The following is a 10,115-nucleotide window of genomic DNA, read 5'->3' as shown; positions in this document are numbered from 1 at the left end:
AGTAATTTCACCGGATTGGGACCAGCCATTCGAGTTAATGTGCGACGCAAGTGATTTTGCAGTGGGTGCGGTTCTGGGGCAGCGTGTTGACAAAGTATTTCGGACTATTTATTATGCCAGCAGAACACTAAATGGCGCTCAGTTGAATTATGCCACTACTGAGAAGGAGCTTCTTGCCATTGTCTATGCATTCGAAAAATTCAGGCCGTATTTGATGGGGAACAAAGTTATTGTGTATACTGATCATTCCGCAATCAGGCATCTTATTGCTAAGAAAGATGCTAAACCCAGACTTATTCGTTGGGTGCTTCTTTTACAAGAGTTTGATATGGAGGTTCGGGACAAGAAGGGTACAGAGAATTTGGTGGCGGATCACTTATCAAGACTTGAGTTGGGGGATAAGTCAGAACTTGCTCCAGGAGAGATTAATGAGAGTTTCCCAGATGAACAATTATTTGCAGTGGAGGATGATTTGGTGCCATGGTTTGCGGATTATGTGAATTATTTGGCAGCCAACGTAGTGCCACCGGAATTTGTTGGGCAGAGACTGAAAAAGTTTTATCATGATGTGAAAAACTACTACTGGGATGATCCTTTCTTATTTAAACAAGGTCCGGATTTGATTATCAGAAGATGTGTGCCAGAAAGAGAAATGAAGGACATCTTGTTTCATTGCCATGCATCGCCGACTGGTGGACATTTTGGGGGAGCAAGGACTGCTGCAAAGGTCCTTGAATGTGGATTCTATTGGCCTACTCTGTATAAAGACAGCTATGACTATGTGAAACGGTGTGATCGTTGTCAGAGGGTAGGTAATATCTCAAGACGTCATGAAATGCCTCTCACTAATATATTGGAGGTTGAATTATTCGATGTTTGGGGTATTGACTTTATGGGACCTTACCCACCGTCGTTCGGTAATTTGTATATTTTATTGGCGGTGGATTATGTAAGTAAGTGGGTTGAAGCAGTTGCTACTTCAACTAATGATGCTCAGGTGGTAGTCAAGTTTCTGAAAAAGAATATCTTCTCTCGTTTTGGCACACCTCGAGCGATTATAAGTGATGAAGGGACTCATTTCGCCAATAAGATTTTTGATTCCTTAATGGAGAAATATGGAATTAAGCACAAGATGGCATTGGGATATCATCCGCAGTCAAATGGGCAAGCGGAAGTGTCAAATAGGGAGATTAAGCTGATTTTAGAGAAGACGGTGCAAGTTAATAGAAAGGATTGGTCGAATAAGCTTGATGATGCGTTATGGGCTTATCGAACGGCTTTTAAAACGCCAATTGGTACTTCTCCCTACCGTCTTGTATATGGTAAAGCTTGTCACTTGCCATTTGAATTGGAGCATAGGGCACAGTGGGCGTTAAAGAAGTTGAATTTCAACCCGGCCGCTTCGAAAGCATTAAGGCTAGCTCAACTGAATGAGTTAGATGAATTACGTCATGATTCCTACGAGAATGCAAGAATCTACAAAGAGAAGACAAAGAAATGGCATGACAATAATATTGTCAATCGGACTTTTCAAGTGGGCGATAAGGTGCTGCTATTCAATTCCCGTCTCAAGTTATTTCCGGGAAAATTAAAGTCTCGATGGTCGGGGCCATTCAATGTTACAAAAGTTTTTCCATATGGGGCTTTGGAGATTCAACAAGGTGATTCTTCGCCGTTTAAAGTTAATGGACAGCGGGTGAAGCATTACTATGGAGGAGAAATTGAGAAGAAGGTCAATATTACTCTGGTGGATTCTTGAAGGAAAGGAAAGCAGCGTCCGGCTAAATGACGTTAACGACAGCGCTTTTGAGAGGCACCTCATTATTTTGTAATTTATTTTCGTTTTCGTTTTCGTTTGACATTATTATTTTTAATTTCTTTTGGTGTAGTAGAACCGTGAAAAACGTGAAGAAAAAAAAAAAGATGAAAAAAGTTGATAATTTGAACAGTGTTTAGGAGATATATCGCCTACACCAGGCGATATATCGCCTGGACAACCGATTTGGAGGGGATTTTTGGTTTTAAGTTGGAATTTTTTTTCGGTCCCAGGAGATATATCGCCTATCAATGGCGATATATCGGCTACAGCAAAATGGGAGGCGACATATCGGCGGTTCAGGTGGCGAAATATCGCCATACAAGTCAGAGACGACGTTTGAGTATATTGCAAGAGGCGATATATCGCCTCATAGAGGCGATATATCGGCTCAACTGGGATAAGGATGCGATATATCGGGGGTTTGGTAGGCGAAGTATCGGCACGCAAGTCAGAGAGGGTGTAGGCATATAGCTTGTGGCGATATATCGCCACTTACAGGCGATATATCGCTTGGATGAATTTTTTTGGAAATAAAGTGTCACGTGGGGAGCACATGATCCCTTCCTATCAGATTATATCCTCCAAACAGAACCCCAATTCGACCCTTTCCAGAACCGAAACCCTCTTCCTATTTTTCCCACTTTTCTTCTCAAGCAAAACCTCACTTTCAAGCATCATCTTCATCAAGCACTCAAGGGGCCGATTAGAGCAGTGATTCACCACCGATTTTCTCATCATCTTTCCATATTCAAGGTACACTTTTGAGTTTTTTGTGTGTTTGATGATCTATTGAGGAAATTTGAAGAAGTTGATGTTATTTTGGGGCATTGGACGAAATTTTGAGAATCTATTGGGAGATTGGCTTTTGTTTACTGTTTTTATCATTGTGGGAGCATATTCTATACAGTTGGGGAAGATTGTGGGTTGTTTGAGTATTGTAGGCCAATTTTTCTTGATCGCACACTAGGTGTTCGACAAAATTACTCAGTGAACGGTTTTGGACTATTTTGGATATTCTAGTGTGTTTTTGAGTTGATTTTGGGTTCTCAGTGTGTTCAGAGACTATTCCCTGTGTTTTTGTGATTCAATTACTCTATGGCTCCCAAGAAAGCAAAAACCATGTCTACCGTCCAAAGAGCCAATGTCAATATTGCCCATACCTTTGTTAATCCCACTGCGCAAAATAAATTCGAGGAATGGATAGTAAAGAATAAAACAATGATAGTAGAGTCTCACTTTAGGCCCAGTGAATTGGATGGAATACTCCCACAAATGATTATCAATCGGAATTGGAAGCAATTATGTGAGCCAAAGCTTTTGGCTAATATTAGTTTGGTAAGGGAGTTTTATGCCAACGCTTTTGTCGAGCGGGATGATCACACAGTGTTGGTTCGGGGTAAGAAGGTCTGCTACTCTCCGCAAGAAATCAATAGGTTCTACGGCCTAAATGATCCTTGGGATGATGATTATCGCGCAGGGGCCGCAGAAAAGGACTACGATTTGCTTCTAAGGGAAATGACGAAGCCTGGTTCCACTTACAAGATGGGGAGTGACATGATTACTCCAAGATCAATTAGGGCTACATGTTTGAGTCCATATGGGCGGTTGTGGAACAGGTTTGTCATCAGTACTCTCATGCCTTCCACTCAACAAATGGAGGTGACCACTGAGCGTCTTTACTTGCTCTATTGTATCTGTTCAGGCAAGTCGATTAATGTTGGGCGGCTTATTGCTGAGAGTATCAGTTACATAGCGCGAGGGGCCACATCTGGTGGTCATGGGCATGCTTCATTAATTACCAGTCTCTGTAAGGATCAAGGCGTCCCAATGAACATTAATGAAGTATGTGAACAATCTCCAATCATTAGTCATCAATCGGTGTTACATCAGGATGAGAATTATGGGGGTGTTCCTCAACCCACTGGTTTGGGATACGAGCCTGTTGATCCGACTCTGCTGTCCTTGCCACCGACCGATGAGCAACCTGAGACCACTAGGCCGAAGAGAAAGGGGCGGAAACCATCTACTTCTAGAGCTACTGAAAGCTCTAGTTCTCGACAGTATAGCACCATGCAGCAAGACATAGAAGAGTTGAAGAGACAACAACAACTGTTGTTGCATGGTCAGGCGGACATTCGAGATCGTCAATTCCACATGACGAATTACATGGCCGATTTTTGTGGGGCCTTTGCGCGCTATACGGGCTTCAATGATTTTCCCCAATGCCCTCCAGAATTGCGCCAGCCATATCAGCCGCCTCCAGATTCAGATGATGAAGAGTAACTGTTCGGTTGTCAGGTTTTTTTCTAGTTATTTTATTTTATTTATTTTCTTTTAGTTCAGGTCCTTTGGATTTTGTGAAACAGTGAGGGCACTGTTTATTTCAAGTTTGGGGGACTATTTACTTTTCTTTTGATTTTTTTTTTATTTTTAATTTTAATGTTGGATGACTGTACAAAACTATTATTGATTGAGACAGGTGGGCTTCAATGATGATATATGCTAATTCCTTGATGTTGTTAGACTGATGCTTTGGATATGTAGACTGTGTGCTTAACCTGTTGATAAATGATCTGAATATTGTCATTTGTGTAGTATATGTGTTTTATTTAATTTATGCTCTACATTATATAAGTTTATAAGTATTGTGGGAATTGGTATGTATGGTGGATGTTGAAATAAGTTAGAACTTGCTCAGTTGATTTGTTGAGACGAAATGCTAAATGAAGTATTGAGTAGAGATGATTTAGGCAATTTTCTTTGTAAACGTTTGAGCCTTTCTAGCTAACCCATAAAAATTTATTCTTAGTTACCCTTTTTGAGCCTAAAGCTTTGGTTTTTGTTCTTGATTATACTATTGAGCTTAAATTTCTTAACTTCATCATTTGTCCTTTTCCTTTGTTATCATAAGCATATAATTTGTGGGAAAGTGGAATGGAAAATAGTGAGGTATTAGTATGATTTGAATATAGTATGATTGTACAAAAAGAAGAGAGAGAGAAGTTTTTGAGAAAATAGAAAAAATTCACTTTGTCACACTCCTTGATTATATATAGAAAATATTAAGTTTGGGGGAGTGTGATTTGAAAAAAAAGTGATGAGCATAGAAAAAAATGATACAAAAAGAAAAGAAAAAAAATGATGAAAGTATGTAATCTCTCTCTCTAATTGTATAAAAGGGTGATTTTTGGTGTGGTGAAGAGAAAGTTGGTTGGTTTCAAGGTTTATATGCTTATGGTAATTTCGAGCCTAAATGACTATTTATCTACCTTTACCTAAGCCTAATGTTATGAGCCTATAAAAGTCCTTTTGATCTACTTGATACAGATTTTATATTAGTGGAGACAAGTTAATTGAGCAAGCTTATGGTGAATTTTGATGGGTTTGTGGTATGAATGGATGTTGATACTTGTAAAATTATGTTTTGTACGGCATTTGTTAAATTAAATATGTATGTGCATGAATGACAGTATTTGGAGAAATTATTGATATGTTGAAATTCTAGTCACATGATCTGAAGCATTGGTTGAGCGATTGAAGAGGAATTGGAATTTTTGAGAAAAATTATGCCCCTTGTCTAAGTCTAATTTTTTTTTCTGTGAAGTTAAGTCATCCAATAGTTTTTTTTTTAGTTGGATTGTTTCTTTGTTCTTTCTTTTGTTTGCTTGAGGACAAGCAATCAGTCAAGTTTGGGGGTGTGATAAGCGTATAAAATATACGCTTATTAATAACATTTTCAGATTGATTTGGTTGTTTTTCTCAAGAGAAAGTTTCTATTTAATCTGTTTGGTGAACTTGTGCAGTTTGTCGCTATAATTCTGATTTGTTCGAGAATTTGGATAAATGTTGGTTTTAGTAGCCGAATATTGGCCAATATGTGGAAATGTTGTACAGGCGATATATCGCCTGTCTTGGGCGATATATCGGCATAAGAAGGAATTCCAAATTTTGTTTTTGCAGAAACGACATCAGAAACTCGCGTTTTCATCGAGAAAATTCGCCAGGCGATATATCGCCTGTCTTGGGCGATATATCGGCACGAGGGCATTTTTGGAAATTTTCATGGAAATTCGTAGGTTTTTGGATTTTTATAAAAAGAAGATCTGAAAGGAAAAGAGGAGGAAGCATTCTGACGGCAAAGAGAAAGAAACAGAGAAGAATCCACGTTTATTTCGTTTGTGTTTATTTTTATGTTTTTGAATTTTAGATTGGATGATGAAGTTTAATATTATGAACTAAATTCGTATTTAGAGTATTTTAATGTAGTCACTGGATATTCTATTCGTCTTCAATGCAATTTCTATGAATCTTTGAATTTATGGTTATCTATTGTTCTTATGTTTAATGCTTGTAATTGATTGGCCATCTGTTGCATGATTATTGGTTTTAATTCAATATCTGAAAAGTGAGAATTGGAATAGCTTTAGACAATAGACATAGATTTCAATTTAGAACGAAAGTATCAAATTGGTTTGTGTAGCAATTAGGTTTTTGTTCTTAATGCGGTTTATGTGTAGAATTTATCACAGACATGTAGAAAATTCACAGGTAAACTGAATATTTTATATCTTGAGAGAGAATAGAATTGTCATTAGTAAACTTGCTATAACCATAGATCAAAGAAACATATTAGTTGTATTATTGATTGAATAGAATTGAAGGTTGATGAAATTAGAATACTCTAATCTTTCGCTTATATTAAATTTCGTTAATTAAATTGTGCTTTCTTAGTTTATTGTTCATTATTAATTGTCACTAAAATTTCATTAGTCAAATAGAAATAAAAGTTTGCTATTGGTAATTAGTAGATCAATTCCTTGACGGAACGATAATCTATTTCAACTACTATTACTTGTTTATTCGATTGCGTATACTTGCACAGTAGTAAAAATTCGCAACATGTATATATATATGATGTGAAGAATAATTGTTTGACCTTTCCTTTTTTTATAACCACATTATTTATAGTAAAATGTGGTGTGCTTTGAGAAAAGAGAAATGTATACGTGACTTTTTTAGTATAGTTAATGAAACAAAAATTTATTTTACTAATGAATATAACCTGAAATTGAAAAATAATTAAAATAAACTGAAAAATAAATTCAAATTTTGTTACGTTGGTATTATTATTTAATAAGATATTTAATTCATATTGTTATAACATTTGAAATTTATATATGCATATATATGTTATTTTTATTAATATAACTCATATGCATATAATAAAAATTAAATTCTTGGAAATATTTTAACGGTAAGCCTTCACCTATATGTCATTAATGTCATTAATTTATATATATATATATTTAGATAAATGCATATATATACATATATATGTTGCGTATTTTTTGTATTATTATTATTGTTATTATAATAATATTGTGTCATATACTATAACTATACACGTATATATATGTAAATGTTTTTTAATTAATTAGTTATTGTTTTAGATAATAAAGTTATTTTTTAATGATTAATCAGTTAGGAAGTAAAATTAGAAATTAATTACAATTATTATTATTATTATTATTAATGAGATATAGTTAAGATATATAAAGAGGAGATAGAATTTTAATGGTTTTGTAGTTATGGATATTATTTCATAGTCAAAACCAATAATAATAACATATAATAAATATATTATTATTATTATTAATAATAATAATAAGATAAGAGAATAACGTATATAAATTTAAAGTTTTATAATCATATGAATTAAATGGCCTATTTTACATATATATAATAATTATCAATAATTCAAATAATGATGATTTAAATGGTCACTCATATAATAATAATAATAATATAAAGTTTTAACTCCATATTATTATTATAATAATATATATATGTAAATAAAACTATACATATAATACTATTTTATTATATATAAATACAGAATTATTATTATTTGAACTTATATATATTTGTTATGTTATAATTAATAGTATATGTAAATATATATGTATATAATAAATTTATTCAGATAATGATAATATAAAACTTTAACTCTCATTATAATAATAATATAAAATTATTCTATTATATATAATAAACAATTTATAATATGCATATATATACATATATATGTTACATATTTTTTGTACTATTATTATTGTTATTATAATAATATTGTGTCATATACTATAACTACACGTGTATATATATGTAACTGTTTTCTAATTAATTAGTTATTGTTTTAGGTAATAAAGTTATTTTTTAAGATGAGAGAATAACCTATATAAATTTAAAGTTTTATAATCATATGAATTAAATAGCCTATTTTACATATATATATAATAATTATTAATAATTCAAACAATGATGATTTAAATGGTCACTCATATAATAATAATAATAATAATAATATAAAGTTTTAACTCCATATTATTATTATAATATATATATATATAAATAAAACTATACATATAATAATATAATACTATTATCATCATGATTTTTCTTGTTATACTTATAAATATAATAAATAATGTAATTAATATAATAAATAATAATAATATTAAATTTTCTCATATAATAACTCACATGTAATTAATATAATACTAATAATTTATTAAAAAAATCAAATTTTTAAAAATTAGATAATTCTAATAATTAACTCACATGTAATTAATATAATACTAATAATTTATTATAAAAAAAATCAAATTCTTAAAAATTAGATAACTCATCTAAAAGAGATGTTAGAATGCCACCTAAGTTCTATGTAGCTCCCTATTATATATATATATAGATATAGATTATATATATAATGATTAACATCAATCAATAAATTTGAGATCAAATAAATAAAAACTAATAATATTGACTAGTTTTTCAACTCGGGAAATCATATGATATTTTTTTTCTCAAAGTACTTGGGTAATAAATAAATTATAGATTAAAAAATTATGATGAATTTTTTTTTTAAATAGTTATTTTCCAATTTACATTCCTCTTATGTATAGAAATGTAAAATAATTATTTAAATAGTCTGCATAATTATAAAAAAATTGTAAAAAAAAACATAAATAGTTATTTTCTTTATTCTATTTTTTATTCCCTATAAATAAAAAAGTAAGTTGAGTGATTTAATTATAATGACATTATTATAATAAAGATAAAATATTATAACTAATTGTTTTACAAGAATAGACATACTTTTAAAATGACACATGTCATCAAATTAAAGAGAGTACAAAAAAAAATAGACTAGAGTATCTCCTTAACACTCCTCTTATTAAGTTAAATACTATGGGCGCCATACTTGCCGAACACCAAATATTACACCAATTTTTATTTTTTGAAAAAAATATATCTCTTTTGAAATACTATACTTTTTTCTTTTTCTTTGCGTTATTACCCAATAACTAATTTATAAGTAATAATTATTGATTTTTCAATAATATCATAATTATTATATTTCAATAATTAGTTAGTAAAATATAATATTTATTAAATAAACTAAACATTACATTCATTGCTTAACATTACATATATTATCTAAAATAATGAAAAAACAAAAACAACCCAAAATATAATCACAAGTTGATGATAATTCAATTCTTTTTTTTTCTTATGTTATGCCATTTTAGTTTTTCAACTTAGTGCTATGTTGTATTTTCATTTATTTTTAGTATTTAAAATTATTGTTTTTTTTTCTTATCTTAATTTCAGTGTTCTATGTTATTTTTATTTTGTATTTTCTTACCATGCTAATATTTTTAATTAATTTTTGTTTTTGTTTTCATCAAAAGATAATATTTTAAAGCATTGATACGTTGTTTTCTTCTTTAAATTTGTTATTTTTTTAGTTATATAAATATTAAAATATGAAATAATCAAACAAATATATTCTATATAATAAGTGTGTAGATAACGGAAATTCTTAGTTTTAACGGTTTTTTATTTTTTTAATGTTAACTTTAACGGAATATTCTTATATTTAACAGAATATTCTTATATCTAACTGTAGTTTGTAAATGCTTAAACTTAAATAAAATAAATAATTAAAATTTTAAAATAAGATATTTTTTAGATATTTTACAATGATAATTTTTTAAAAATAATAAATAATTAAACAAATTAAAATATGATATTTTTGAGGTATTTTACAATGATAATTATTTAAAAATAATAAAATTATTTTAAAAACTTAAATAAAATTTAATTAAACTTAAACTCACTTATTAGAATAATATCATATTAAATATATAATATAATCTACTGTCAATTAGTAACAAATTGATATTTTTTTTAAAAACTAGCAAGAAACTTAAATTTAAAATACATGTATAAT

This window comes from Humulus lupulus, chromosome 1 (assembly GCF_963169125.1).
Source record: "Humulus lupulus chromosome 1, drHumLupu1.1, whole genome shotgun sequence".
Classification (NCBI taxonomy): Eukaryota; Viridiplantae; Streptophyta; class Magnoliopsida; order Rosales; family Cannabaceae; genus Humulus; species Humulus lupulus.
Note: the sequence above shows the minus strand (reverse complement) of the source record.